This window comes from Lepisosteus oculatus, unplaced genomic scaffold (genome assembly GCF_040954835.1).
Source record: "Lepisosteus oculatus isolate fLepOcu1 unplaced genomic scaffold, fLepOcu1.hap2 HAP2_SCAFFOLD_83, whole genome shotgun sequence".
NCBI lineage: Eukaryota > Metazoa > Chordata > Actinopteri > Semionotiformes > Lepisosteidae > Lepisosteus > Lepisosteus oculatus.
The window spans coordinates 112,501-126,125 of NW_027168394.1; the positions used below are offsets into that span (position 1 = coordinate 112,501).

Sequence of the window (13,625 nt, forward strand, 5' to 3'; positions counted from 1 at the left end):
GCTTCCGAAATCGTGAGCATTCTCTGGTGGTGTCCTGCAGGGCACCTGTGGGCATGCGTTGGTGGTATAGTGGTGACCATAGCTGCTTTCCATGGTTCATTTCCTGGCCAACGCAGTGGGGATTGGTTTCAAATGCTGTCATGAGCCTTGGACTGTGACTAGCAAAGCGAAGCCTTTTGAAAGAGCTAAAGCACTGCAAAACGGAATTGAAGGAGAATCTTACAGGGGATTCTGAGCGGTGTCTGCATACATGCAGTCCGATACGGGTGCTGAAAGCTTGAGCTACTCTCAATGTCATGCTGCCTTTCCCCGGAGTAAATCTGTTACATGGAAAGAATGCTTCTCGCAGGTTCAAAAAGGGACCATTGTTAATTGGAGAAATCAATGATTTCGAATGAATTCTGTATGCGTTAAAAGACAGCTATACACAGAAAACATGCAGGACACTGCTCATGAATGATGTTTCCCGAGCCGAAACACAGTGCGTTTTTTCAAGCCATTTGACAAAGCCCACCCACTGAAAACTGCAGCAGATCGTGTAAAGACGTTCAACTTTGTAACTACTGCAGGCACGGGAAGCAGAATAAATTCCTCTTTTCAAACTGTCAAAGGTTTGCTTTCCGAACGCTGCAGGACATCGCACAATCTCTTTTGAACAGGGACAAATGATTTCTTATGGGGCGCAGTAAGTACTGTTACTGTCACTGCTCGATACCGACGTTGGCCCACTATACCATGTTCAGCCACCGCTAGAAAATGTACAGCTCTAGCACCAGAGCAAACAACAGGAGGGCCAACGGCAAACGTGTAAGACATGGAGAGCGATGAGAATGGGACTCGAACCCATGTCTGCAGAGCACAATGGATTACCAGTCCATCGCCTTAACCACTCAGCCACCTTGTCAATGAAACTGGGCTGTCCGGACATGGGATGGCGCGCTCCAGATGATCTTTTTCTTTTTTTTCCCTCGTACTCGAGGGTCATTTTCCTGTTCCACATGCAATTTCAACATTTTCCTTAGGAGATGTCAAGCCAGCAAGCCACTGCTGTGGTTCAGTGGCCAGTGTGGAGTTCAGTGGCCCTGTTGTACACAGAAAGCAAATTGAGCTCCTTGGACATCAAAAGTTCCAGATAAAAGCCATTTGTCACCCTTTCTCTTGGTGTTGATATTGCTATTGTATGTAAAGGTTGCAACTTGCTCAGCGAGCAGGCGGAGCACACACCGAATGCAGATGTGTCTGAGTGGTGTGTCCAAGTGGCTGCAAAAGGATAATGCTCCTGGGGCGCCGGGGCTTAGTTGGTTAAAGCGCCTGCCTGGTAAATAAGAGATCCTGGGTTCAAATCCCAGCGGTGCCTTCTTTGTTCTGTTTTCTCAAACAGAACTGGTCCTTACAGACAACCGCCTACGGCTAGACTTGCAAGTATTCATTTCCTGTCTTTAACGCGACTTGTTTTTCTTAAAATGGATGCAACTTGCAAAACATGAAATACAAACCTTGCTAATCAGCGCTGGCGGCTGGCAAAAAAAAAAAGAAGTCAGCAATGTTTTTTTTCTTTAACCTTAACCCTGCTAACGGAGACGAGTTAAACAACCGAGTCTATGCAGCTTAAACGGTCCGCATGTCGGGTTCTTAGCTGAAAGGGTGGTAAATCACGCTCACCCCAGTCCTTAATCTTTTAAAGAGGATACAAAATTGAACCTAGTCGCCACATCACATACATCCTGTTCAATGATAAAAAAGTGACATCTATCCTCGATCCAGAGTAAATCCCACGTTGAGGGCATACTTTTTTCCACTTTACCATGAGTCGGGCTCAGCTGCACAGAGGAGAGAGCAGAGCAATGAGGTCACGGGGACAGGGGAGTCACATGCTGGCGGTTTGAATACGCGGAAGATCACTGAGGGATCCACAGTATGTGGACCCTCCGTGCGCCATCAGTCCGCACTCCGGACTCTGAATCCTGCCATCCAAGTTAAGATCTCGGCGGAACCTGAGGCGCAGTTCCTTCTTAAAACGTAATCTGGTGAGCATTTCTAGAATCGTACTTGTATAGATGCAGCCTTTAATGTGTTGCTAGGTTAAAATTGATGACTTCTTGAACTTCAGTAGGCAACTGCCCTCTTGATTTCGGATTTAATTTCTTTATTACAGGGGCGCTTTTATGAAGACAGAGTCATGTTCAGGTACTTTTCTTGATGGAGGAAGCATATTTCGGACTCTGTGATCTGCTCACCTGGAAAGGTCTGCTGTACTACTACAAGAGAGAAGTAGAGTCTGGAAGAAGGGACAATTTTATGATGCTTTGGAAGATAATGTTTTTTTTTTCTTTGAAATCGAAATGAATCAGAATATCAGTGCAAAAGACAGACTCTTGGTTTGGTTTGAGATATGGTTTTAAAACAGACAAAATGTAGAAAACAGGTCTTTCTCACTTTTGGTAAAGAATGGACCGGGGGTAATATTTTACTAGTTGCAGTGCTGATCTCACTGGGTTACAGTCCTGCAGTGTCACACCGGGGCCAGTGGCGCAATGGATAACGCGTCTGACTACGGATCAGGAGATTGCAGGTTCGACTCCTGCCTGGCTCGGGTCGTTTTTAAACGCATCTGGCTACTCCCTAAGTAGTCTGTGCTACTTACTGCATTGTAATCGTACCCGGTAAGAGATTTCCTTCATGTAAATGAACTGCACCTGACAGCTTTAGAAAAACACCTGGGCTCAGTACGGTGCTGAGAGCTCAGCGTTGCTGTTCTAATTAGCACGCACTGCATCGGCTATGAGCCCGAACCTTTCAATTATTCCGATCAGTAAGTCAACACGTAGTCCACGTGAACGGTAGAAATATTCTCTTGTCTGTCTCTTGTTTGTATAGAACTGAATGTCCCTGACAATGTTCTGTTAGTTTTAATTGAAGAACGGCATTTGTGTTCAAATATACCAGACAAGTTTATGTAACTGCTCATGCGACACTCAGTTGTAATTAGTCAAGAAATAAAGTCGAACAACAGCTGCGGGTTTGATTCTGAACGTATGAGATTGCAGCGCCTTTTACTTCCATTGACAAATGATAGAGATTCGAAGAGAGATCCTTCAGACCAGCAAGCAAACCCACGGCTATTTCGGTTTTCTATCTAGGCAACGTTGGTGTCTGCAATAGCATACATGAAAGCGTGATGCAATTTCTGTGGCTACATTTGTTGCACGTCATGCACAGTAAGAGTGTTTCTAACACCAAATAAAAAGTCAACAATTAGCGATCACGCCTTCTCCTCAGTTAACCCACTGAAACCCTTGCTGTTAACAGTTCTTTACTGCGTGCTTTACCAGCACCTACATATCGTGTCGGTTCTTTCAGCTTTATTCATTAGGTTTTCAAAGGTATAAGTAGAGCACCAGAGGTGCGAACGCAAAATGTGTGGTTATCTGAAGAATTGATTTCAATGGCAGCGGGTCCAAGCGATTTCGCGTTGTTATAGTACCAGGAAAGGAGAAGCAGCACTTCGCCTCTGCCGTGCAGGCACAAGGCGACGTGCGGCAGACGCCGGAGTCGGCAGGTTTCGAACCTGCGCGGGGAAGCCCCAACGCATTTCAAGCCCATCGCCTTAACCACTCGAGCACGACAAATGCGAACTCGCCGCCGCCGTATTCCTCCTATAATCAAACACGGACTGCGAGGTGGCTGCGGAAACCTTTTTAAAGTTGCTCTCCGTTAAAAAAAAATACCTTTCACAAGATTCGTGCCGGCAGACAGACACGCCTCAGAGGGTTTAAGGCTGGCTTCACGTTCAAATGATAAAGTCCCCCAGTCCGGATGTCAAAACGCAACTTTGGCAGACAGAAAAAAACATCAACAAACCAAAAATGTGGACAAGGATTTTACAAGCTGCACCACACTGCACTTTCAAAAGCATTTACATTCGTGTTAGACGCAGGAATTGCCTTTGATTTGCGCGCTTACGAACGCCATGGAAAACGAAACAAAACTAAAGCCCTCAGCTCCTGCACTTGATTATAGTCCCGTTACGTGTCGAAGCAGGAATTTACGTCATCCTACCACTGTAACACGGGGAATAGAGGGAAATGAGCACAAGCTACGAATTGTCTCAATCACTCCCTACAGTAGTAAGACGCCTGGAAGCGTGCACCCCCATCATTAATCTTTGCGCATCTGTGCAAGGTAAACTCTGGAGCAGTCTCTGAAACGGCTCAAAGGAAACACGTGATTGATTCCATGTGCATCTGGGGTTCATTTCTTATTTACATTTAATTCAAGGGAAAGGCTTGGGTCAGTTTCAGACGGCCTCCAACAGCAAGATTCAAGCGCCCCACCTTCAGCCCAATCTGCGCCGCCAGAACGCCAACGGCTCCTCTGGTCTCTGGGGTGCGGTTGTGACCCCGTAACCTAAAGTGTTGGTGGCAGACAAATGGAGACTAACAGGTGATGTCCTAGGACATGACTACATTGTGACACTCGGTGGGGATGGTGACCATTGCTTGGAAAAGAGTGCGAGGCCCCTTTAGAAAAACATTTTGTTAACAGGCATTCTGCCTTAGTCCAAACACCTATAGCTTGCAAAGCACATGCTATTAGACAGGCACCTCTGCAAGACCTTAAGAGTCTCTTAAACTAGTGATAGTAAGGTGTTCCCAATGGGCGATGTTTGGCTTTCAAATCATCTCTCTGTGGAAGCGCCGAGATGCAGCTGTTTAAGGCTTAGAAGCAGCTGACTGTTTCACTACCTAGCGGATTACTGTCAGTCAGGGAGCTCAGAGGTGAAAAGCCTGTCTGAGAAACAATTCGCCGTCAATCAGTTCAATATGTTCCGTACCAGCTCGGCGCACCTGAGATCATCTTGGTAGCCGTGTAGCTCAGATGAGTGAGAGCGTGTGTGTGTGCACCACCGTGATTGGATGCCGGTCCTTCTCAGGTCACAGTAAACCTTCTGCTGCCTAACTTTCCTAATTTTGGGGATCCCTTTGAAAAAGCAAAGGAAAAAAAAAAACTGGCTCTTCATCAGCGTGATCGACCCAACCCAGTGTGTCCCAGTGGCCTAATGGATAAGGCACTGGCCTTCTAAGCCAGGGATTGTGGGTTCGAGTCCCATCTGGGGTGCTCCTGTCCCATTTTGAGCGTACAAATGTCCTTGTGATTTGCAAAGCTGCAACCCCACCTTACTCAGTGAGCGTCTCTGCTTTTTTCTCACATACAGTTGGGAGAAAAACTTTTGTAAACAGCCCTTCGGAATGATGTGGATTTCTGCATGAATGGCTCCTAACATGTGATCTTATCTTTATCTAAGTCATAATAATCAATAAAGAGAGTCTGATTTAACAAACAACACACGCCCAACATTTGACATTGCTGTTTTAACAAAACAGCCTCCGCCATGCTTCCCAGGTGGGATGAGGTTTTGGAGTTGGTATGCAGTGTTTTGTTATCTCCAAACATAACGCTGTGCACATTTACCAACAAGTTCAACTTTTGTCACGTCTGTCCACAGAACATTGTTCCAGGAGTTGCTGTGGAACATCCATGTGGTCTTTAGCAAACTTGAGAGGGGCAGTGGTGGTTTTTTTTGGGGGGAGAGCAGTGGTTTCCTCCATGGTGACCTCGCATGATCACCACTCCTGTTCAGATTTTTCTTATGGTGGACTCATGAACACAGACGTAAGACAAAGTCAACCACCTGTTCGCTAGATCCCATCCCCACTCAGCTAGTCAAAGATTCCCTCGAAGGACTGGCAGGACCTATAATTAGTATGATGAATGCATCGCTTGCGTCAGGCGTTGTACCTGATCAATTTAAGGTAGCGGTTGTTAGACCGCTCCTTAAGAAGTCAAATTTGGATCCACAAGTTCTTAACAACTACAGGCCTGTCTCAAAGGTCCCATTTCAATCTAAAAGTCTTGGGAGAATAGTTGTTGCCCAACGTCAATCGTATCTGGATTCAAATAATATACTTGAGAAATTTCAGTCTGGTTTCTGAAACTGCATTAACAAGAGTCGTAAATGATATTCTCTTAGCTACTGATGCGGGGAATGCAACAGTGCTTGTGCTTTTAGATCTTAGAGCTGCCTTTGACACGGTTGACCTCTCTGTTTTGTTACACAGGCTTGAGTTTGAGGTTGGCTTATCTGGAACCGTCCTTCAGTGGTTTACTTCACATTTTACTCATCGTTTTCATTATGTTCAAATATCTAATAATTGTACTGCTTCATCAATGTCACCAGTTCAATTTGGGGTACCAGAAGATCAGTGCTGGGACCAATATTGCTCTCTCTCTCTACATGCTGCTGATAGGTAGGATAATATGAAAAAATAATATGAACTTTCATTCATATGCTGATGACACTCAAATAAACATTTTGTTTACACCAAACGACAACTCTTCTATTATCAGTTTAGTTAAATGCATTAAGGAAGGAAATACTTGGATGTGTGAAAACTTTTTGTTACTCAACTCTGAGAAAACTGAGGATCTGTTGATCGGAGGCAACAATACTGATAGGACTACTATAACTTCAGCACTTAACTCAGAGGATTTAAACATTTGCCTCAAAGAGACAGCACGTTACCTAGGCGGCATATTAGACACAAGGCTCTTAACAACTTGCATTGTTAAGTGCCTTGGGACAACCTTGTTGTGAAAGGCGCTATATAGAAATACATTGATTTGAATTGAATTGACAATGTAAAATGTTGTGTGTGTTGTTTGTTAAACAAGACTGTCTTTATTTATCAAAAAATAAAAGGAATTTGCTAGGAATGCAAACGTTAGGTTGCGCTTCTTCATGCTGCATCGTCGGCATGAGTGGAGCTTTTTAAACGTCTGTACTTACTGTGCCCCATAAGAAATCGTTTGTCCCCGTTCAAAAGAGATTGTGCGATGTCCTGCAGTGTTCGCAAAGTAAACCTTTGACAGTTTGAAAAGAGGAATTTATTCTGCTTCCTGTGCGTGCAGTAGTTACAAAGTTGAACGTCTTTACACGATTTGCTGCAGTTTTCAGTGGGCGGGCTTTGTCAGATGGCTTGGAAAAACGCACTGTGTTTCGGCTCGGGAAACATCATGAGAAGTGTCCTGCATGTTTTCTGTGTATAGCTGTCTTTTAACGCATACAGAATTCATTCGAAATCATTGATTTCTCCAATTAACAAGGGTCCCTTAAAAGATGAGTCAAAGTAACGTCTAATCGGATTAGTTTCCTTAGAGCTGGTTCAGAGTTTGCTCAAGAGTTTACCTTTCACAGATGCGCAAAGAAGAATGTTGGGGGTGCATGCTTCAAGGTGCCTTACAGCTGTAGGGAGTGATTCGAGATTCGAGACGATTCGTGCCGTGTGCTCGTTCCCATATACCGTACGCCCCGGGGTGCAGTGCTAGGATGACGTAAAATACCGCTCGGGCACGTAACGGCGTTATATGCAAGTGCGGGACGTGAGGGTTTTCGTTTGTTCATTTTGTTTTGTTTTGCTCTGCTTTGCTTTGTTTCTTGGTCAAGAGGCGTAAGGTAAGTCGTAATCCAGGGAGAACACTGGTGGCAAACAGTCCGAGGTGAGAGGCGAGGTCCAAAGTCGAAAAGGCAGAAGGGGAGTCCAATATCCAGAATAAACGAGGTAATGGAAAAAACGCCAGGTAGAGCTCTCAAGGAGTAGACTCAATACCAGCGGGAAGCAGATAAAGATGGTAAAAATAGCACTGCGTACCGCACGGTGGAGTGTGTGCAGGTGGGTAAACTCGTGCGGCGGCGTTTGTTAATAATCACCCGCTGCTGGTGCTGTTTAGATTGCTTAAGAGTTGGTCTTAACTGCCTGGCGGTCATGACAAGCTCCTCTTTAAGCTGTGGTTTAGTTTTGCATTCATGTGTTTCTAGAGCAGTTATTTATGGGGGTGGGTGGGTCTTTCACAGAGGCTCAGGACAAATCCCCTGCATGAAAGTCTACTGTGTGCGTTCAAACAGTCACAGGTTAAGAGCCAGGCAGGAGGACAATGGACAGAAGAAGCAACGAACTAAAAATAAAAGAACGAATATGAAAAAGCCACCATCTTTTTCTTTTTGACATTTTCCGACTTTCATGCAAGCCAGGACAAAGTTGCTCGTAGCTACTTGTGGATTCAAATACTCTATCGAGTGCTTTGATGAGTTTTTGCAATTTGATTGTCGTCCTGTCAGCCTGTTTCTGTTTTTTTTTTCAATCTAGTGATGGAAAGTAAGAGGGAAATGATGGAGCAATCAATAACCGCTCCGGAAAAATGGCAGAAAGAAATGGCCCGTCACTAAGGACATTTGTGAAGCAGAGGAGTGACATCACCACAAAGGCGACTTATTCTGCTGATCGTTTTAGTGAATAATGATTGAGGCGTGTTAAGAGAAAGGTAGCTGCGTCAGCATGCTTAGGCTGCAAAGGATAAAGCAAAGGTTTACTCCATGCTGAAAAGAGAAGAAAAGAAGCACAACGTTTCGGCTGTGGAGCCTTCTGCGCCATCTTCTTTAGCAATGGTGATGATGTTTACATTGGAAAAACTGAGACACGCATACTGGAGGGGCTTGAACCACCAACTTTTCAGCACCACAGAGTCTGACAGTCTTTTGTGCGCCCTACATTTGCAGGTTTATGGTCAAAGAAAACAATCACTTGCACTTCTTGCAGCCGGCAATCTTTTTCCACTGACAACCAAGAAATGGATTTCATCTTTCACAAGCTGTATGGATTTCTTCAAAAACAAGTTATTCCAGAAAGGAAATGAATTCTTGCATTAAACTGAACCAAGCTGTACATGTTTGTCTGAAATGAGATATGCGGCACAACAAGACACGGAGAGAGGCACCGCTGGTATTCAGACCCAGGATCGCCTGCTTACTAGGCAGGCACTTTAAGCCACTAGGGAACAGCGCCAGCAGAGCACCGTGCTTTTACAGACACTTGGACACATCTGCGTTCGGTGTGCACTTAATCTGCTCTCTGAGCCCGTTGCCTCCGTCCCATTTAATAGCAGAACTGACGCCAAGAGAAATGATGAGAAATGGCATTTATCGGGCACTTCTCATGTCCAAGGAGCTCAATGCCCTTGACACCTCCCCAAGGCGACAGAGCTGTGCATTCTTTGGCGACAACATTTTTTCTTTTGTTTTATTTCTATACTTATTGATAGAATAAAAACGATATGTCATGTACTGTAAGGGAAATGTCTCTTTTCATGGGGAAAGCTAGCACCAGCAAATGTTGTGTTTAGAAGAAGTGATTTAACATGACACGTGACCTAATTTACCGGAGCAAAAGCTCACCCAGCAAGCCCTGCTTTACTTCTACAGGAGAGAAGTACTGTAGAGTCTGCAAGATGTTCAGCTGGGTAGCTACGTCAGCATGCCTCGGCTGCAAAGGAACAAGTAATAGGTTTATTGCATGCTGAAAAGAGAAGAACGGAAACACAGCGTTTCGGCCGTGAGGTCTTCTCACACCTGAAGAAGCCTCACACCTGTAAAAGGCTCCATGGTTTTCTTTCTTCTCTTTTCAACATGGAATACACCTATTGTCTGCAAGATGTGACAATTTCACGGTGTTTTGGAAGAAAACCTTTTTTCTTTGAATTCAAAATCAATCAGAATTTCAGCACGACACACCAACACTTTTTCTGTTTTAAGGAGATGATATTTTAAACCTGATAAAAATAGTAGGAAACACAAGTTTCTTGCTGTGAAAATTTAGATGGGGAAGTGTACTACTGGTAGCAGTGTAGAGCTCTCTGTGGTGGAATGCAAACACATGTTCTATGGGCCAGTGGCGTAATGGATTACGCGTCTGACTTCGGATCAGAAGATTGTAGGTTCGAGTCCTGCCTGGTTCGTGAGGCTTTTAAACCTCTCAGGTTCCTCGGTAACAGGTTGCCGTCATGTATATGAACTATAGAAAAGCATCTGCCACAACCCGTAAATTAGCACGCAAGTGCGGGCTAGTTAACACAGAACTGTATGGAGATCATCTCCAGCTCCGAGCTCAATTGCAATGAAAAAACATGCAGAACAGAACTGGAGAGCAGCTGAATTTGTGCTCAGTAGGGTGGGGAGGACTCAGCATTGCTATTGTTCTAATTGGCATGAACTGCAGGGGATCTGAATCAGAACACGTCACTTAGTTCGATCATTGCGTCAATATGTAGGCCACGTTAATATAGAATTATTACTTTGTCTGTCTCGTCTTTGTATATAGGTGAATGTCCCTGACAATTTCATGTTAGTTTTTAAGAACGACATTGGTGCTAATATATACATATATAGCATATAAGGAACACGTAAAAGTTTAGTCCATGTTGAAAAGATAAGAAAACCGCCACAACGTTTCATCTCGGAATAAATCTTTACTTGTTGTTTTGCAGCCTACCCATTCTGACCTAACTCCTCCCTTGAAATTCCCTAACAGATAAGGGTACGTAACGGCTCATGCGATGCTCAGTTGCAATTTGTCCCAAAACAAACAAGAACAGCAGCTGAGGGTTTGAGTTTGAACATGCACTGTATTAAAGCAGCTTTTATTCCCATTGATAAATGCTAGATATTCCTACAGAGATTCTCCAGGTAGTAAGCGATTCCTGTTTCTGTTTCTATTTCTGTTTCATATATATATATACAGTATATATACAGTATTGTACTATTATTATATAATTGTTACACTGTGGCTGTGTTGTGTGTGTTAAGCTGCTGTTGCACTGCAATTTCCCTCACGGGATCAATAAAGTATCTATCTATAAGAAGACATTACCAACAACGACCACAAGATGGAGATATTGTCTAGACATTACCAACAACGACCACAAGATGGAGATATTGTCCAAAGAGGCAAGAGGAGCAAAGCCGCGATAAGGTAAAATCATTTTTTGTAAGAGATTGCTGTCAGAATGCACATCCGTATCCCAAACAGAATCTCTAGTAAAATATGATCATTTGTGAAACAGGCAATTGAGTGTCTGCTACAATATGATTGCTACAGATGCAGCCATTCAAAATGCGCGGGCGTACGCTGTACGCAGTCTACCACAAGTTACCGGTAAATACCGCGAGTTACCGGTAAATACCGCTAGCAAAATAATAGTATCCGGAATTTCCGCAAGGTGGAGCTAATAAAGCTCAACTTCTCATGTTTGAGCTGTAGCCATCAAAGTCTTTAATGAAGATATTACTAATAGTATTAATAATAAATGAACTTGGACAAGCTGTAAACTCAAAGTATTGCCCTGGTCCACATTATTTTTTTCATTGCCCGTCTTTGTAAAAGTAACACCACAGCATTTCGCAATCACGCATTTTTTTCCAATCATGCAAAGTACAGTAATTTTTGAGAATCGATTCACCATGCCTTTCACATGCTCATAAAAGAGGTTGATTTAGGAACATAAACATATTACCGTATGCAAACTTTACTGTATACAGTTTGTATATGTATATGTATATGTATATTTAATGTCTTAACTGTGCCCGTTTAAGTATTGAATATTTATATGGAATTTTACCACTGAAGGGAAATCTTAGTGCCTGAGCATAAAAAGAATAGGAGCATACTGGAACACGTGTGAAGGCCATAAACGATATTAATTTTGGAACATAAACATACAGTATATGGCTGGTCTCGGTACTTTAAAGAAAACATACACGAAACATGGTTTCATTATGACCAGAATCGGTCTTGAGATATTTTTAACTTGATTTACAGTATTTGAGAGGTATGTCTTGACACCGATACTACGTAAATACTCCTCACGTATATGTTTCTAGGTTTATATTATGCATTTCATACGGTCAAATTGCTTTTGAGCAACTGATAAGAAGCGCGAAACGGTATGCCCAGGGCGTTTTAGTTTTCGTTTTGTTTTAATGCAGTGCAGTGGATTGATTAGAGATATCAAGTACATACAAGTCATTTTTTAAATGTTGTAGTTCGTCTTGTAAAAATGTTACAAGTACATCATCTGTCAACAATTACACAGGTTCTGTTTCCATATTGCGGTTTTTGGTTACGTAATATTATTTTCTAATTTCACGTTGTGAATATATGATTTGGGCAAACAGAGCCGCAAAGAAGTACATTATGGGTTGTTGTTGTTTTTTTGCAGTTTTATCTAAAATAAGCGATGCTTAAACCTTTGTCTGATTCTTGTGAAACTATCCACACGACAGTTACCTAGGAGTTGACTTCAGTGATGTCACTGATGGGATGTTTCTAAAAATCCATCCTCTGTAAAACATCTTCTCTAGTTGTTCTGCATATGTATTCGCTAATGAAGCTGTGTTTTTCTGAGCCTGGTTCTCTACATTTCTGTATGAACCAGCTTAGAGGGCTAAAGACAGCTTGTGTTTAAATTGAGTGTAAGGTAATTTATGCTTCTAAAGTCATGGTCAGCATTTATTATTGTACTGTGCTGTAAACTTCTTCTGTGCCTAATTACATTATTTTATAGTCGATAATGTTTCTGTAGTGCTTTTTCAGCCCTCAGCATGTGTCTGCGCTGGTGGTGCTGTGGGTTAGGTTCCTGACTCCTATGTCACATGGTCTGTGGTTGAATCTCATGGAACTATGACTTTAATTTTTAACAAACATTTCTTTGAAAAAATGAAACATTTCCCTTGGTCAGAGATTAAATAAAACCTCACTCGCATCAAAACAAATTTATATTTCTAAATATCACAACATGATCGAATTTACGTCTTTTTAATAACAATGAATAGTCACCTATGCGTTACAAAATAAACATTTATATTGATTTGAATTGCGTTTTGATTTAAATCGTAAACGCGTGTTTAAATATATGTGTTTAAAGGCGATATACTGTATAAAAGCGCTGATTCTTATGGAATGTGTTCGGCCGGGGATTCAAAAAAAATATTTTTTTTAATCGCGTATCTAAGGAAAATTGCAGTATAACTTTGTTCATGCACAAACAGTGGCATGTTACATTATAATTTGGGTGTCTCCTCTTGCCAGAAAGCTCTAAATTGCATTTTGAGTGCGGTTTTTGACTTTTTCTAAATTGCAACCCATAAATAAAGCTGATACAGTTTAGACTTACTGTATTCTAAACTGTATTACAACATCACATTGGACAATGCAACGTAAATTGCAAAAATGCACTTGGAATCTATCCTAGCCCTACTATGAAAATTATTTAAACTGCGACACTTATCATTCATCTTTAAATAAACTTTATTTTATATAGCGTTTTAAGCGAATAGGTAATTAGATTGCTCATAAACCTAATCGCTTTTTCTACATAAACACAGCGTGATTGCTCTCTGAAAATGGTTTTTTCTTTATATTTAGGCTCAGATTTCAACTATAGATCGTATTATTATGAACTTTCTTGGAAAAATGTCTTTTATGTAAACCATGTTTGCTATTAATTCATTTAGGGCTAAAATACGTTCATTGTCTTCCAATCGAGTCGAGTTGACATTGGAAGCTTGCCACGCCCGGACTGTTACACCAACGCATTAGCATGTTGAAGCGATTTCATTGAGGAGGCCATCTACTAGTTAACACTGTACTTCCTACTTTGAAAATACCTGTGAAATTGGTTTAATTCGTCACAGCCAGCACTCCGGCAGAGAGGGGGGTTGTACTCGTTAATGTCTG

General features: G+C 42.4%; 5 non-coding genes across 5 annotated transcripts; 4 read left to right on the top strand and 1 right to left on the bottom strand.

The window, feature by feature from the left end:
- Positions 1–822: 822 nt before the first annotated feature.
- trnat-ggu (transfer RNA threonine (anticodon GGU)) lies at positions 823–904 on the bottom strand. The gene has a single exon. It is a non-coding gene; the product is annotated as a tRNA-Thr (tRNA).
- A 379-nt stretch (positions 905–1,283) lies between these two features.
- Positions 1,284–1,357, top strand: trnat-ggu (transfer RNA threonine (anticodon GGU)). Its single transcript has one exon. It is a non-coding gene; the product is annotated as a tRNA-Thr (tRNA).
- A 1,163-nt stretch (positions 1,358–2,520) lies between these two features.
- On the top strand, positions 2,521–2,593 carry trnar-acg (transfer RNA arginine (anticodon ACG)). Its single transcript has one exon. It is a non-coding gene; the product is annotated as a tRNA-Arg (tRNA).
- Positions 2,594–5,045: 2,452 nt separating this feature from the next.
- trnar-ucu (transfer RNA arginine (anticodon UCU)) lies at positions 5,046–5,118 on the top strand. Its single transcript has one exon. It is a non-coding gene; the product is annotated as a tRNA-Arg (tRNA).
- Positions 5,119–9,776: 4,658 nt separating this feature from the next.
- Positions 9,777–9,849, top strand: trnar-ucg (transfer RNA arginine (anticodon UCG)). Its single transcript has one exon. It is a non-coding gene; the product is annotated as a tRNA-Arg (tRNA).
- The last annotated feature ends 3,776 nt before the right edge of the window (positions 9,850–13,625 follow it).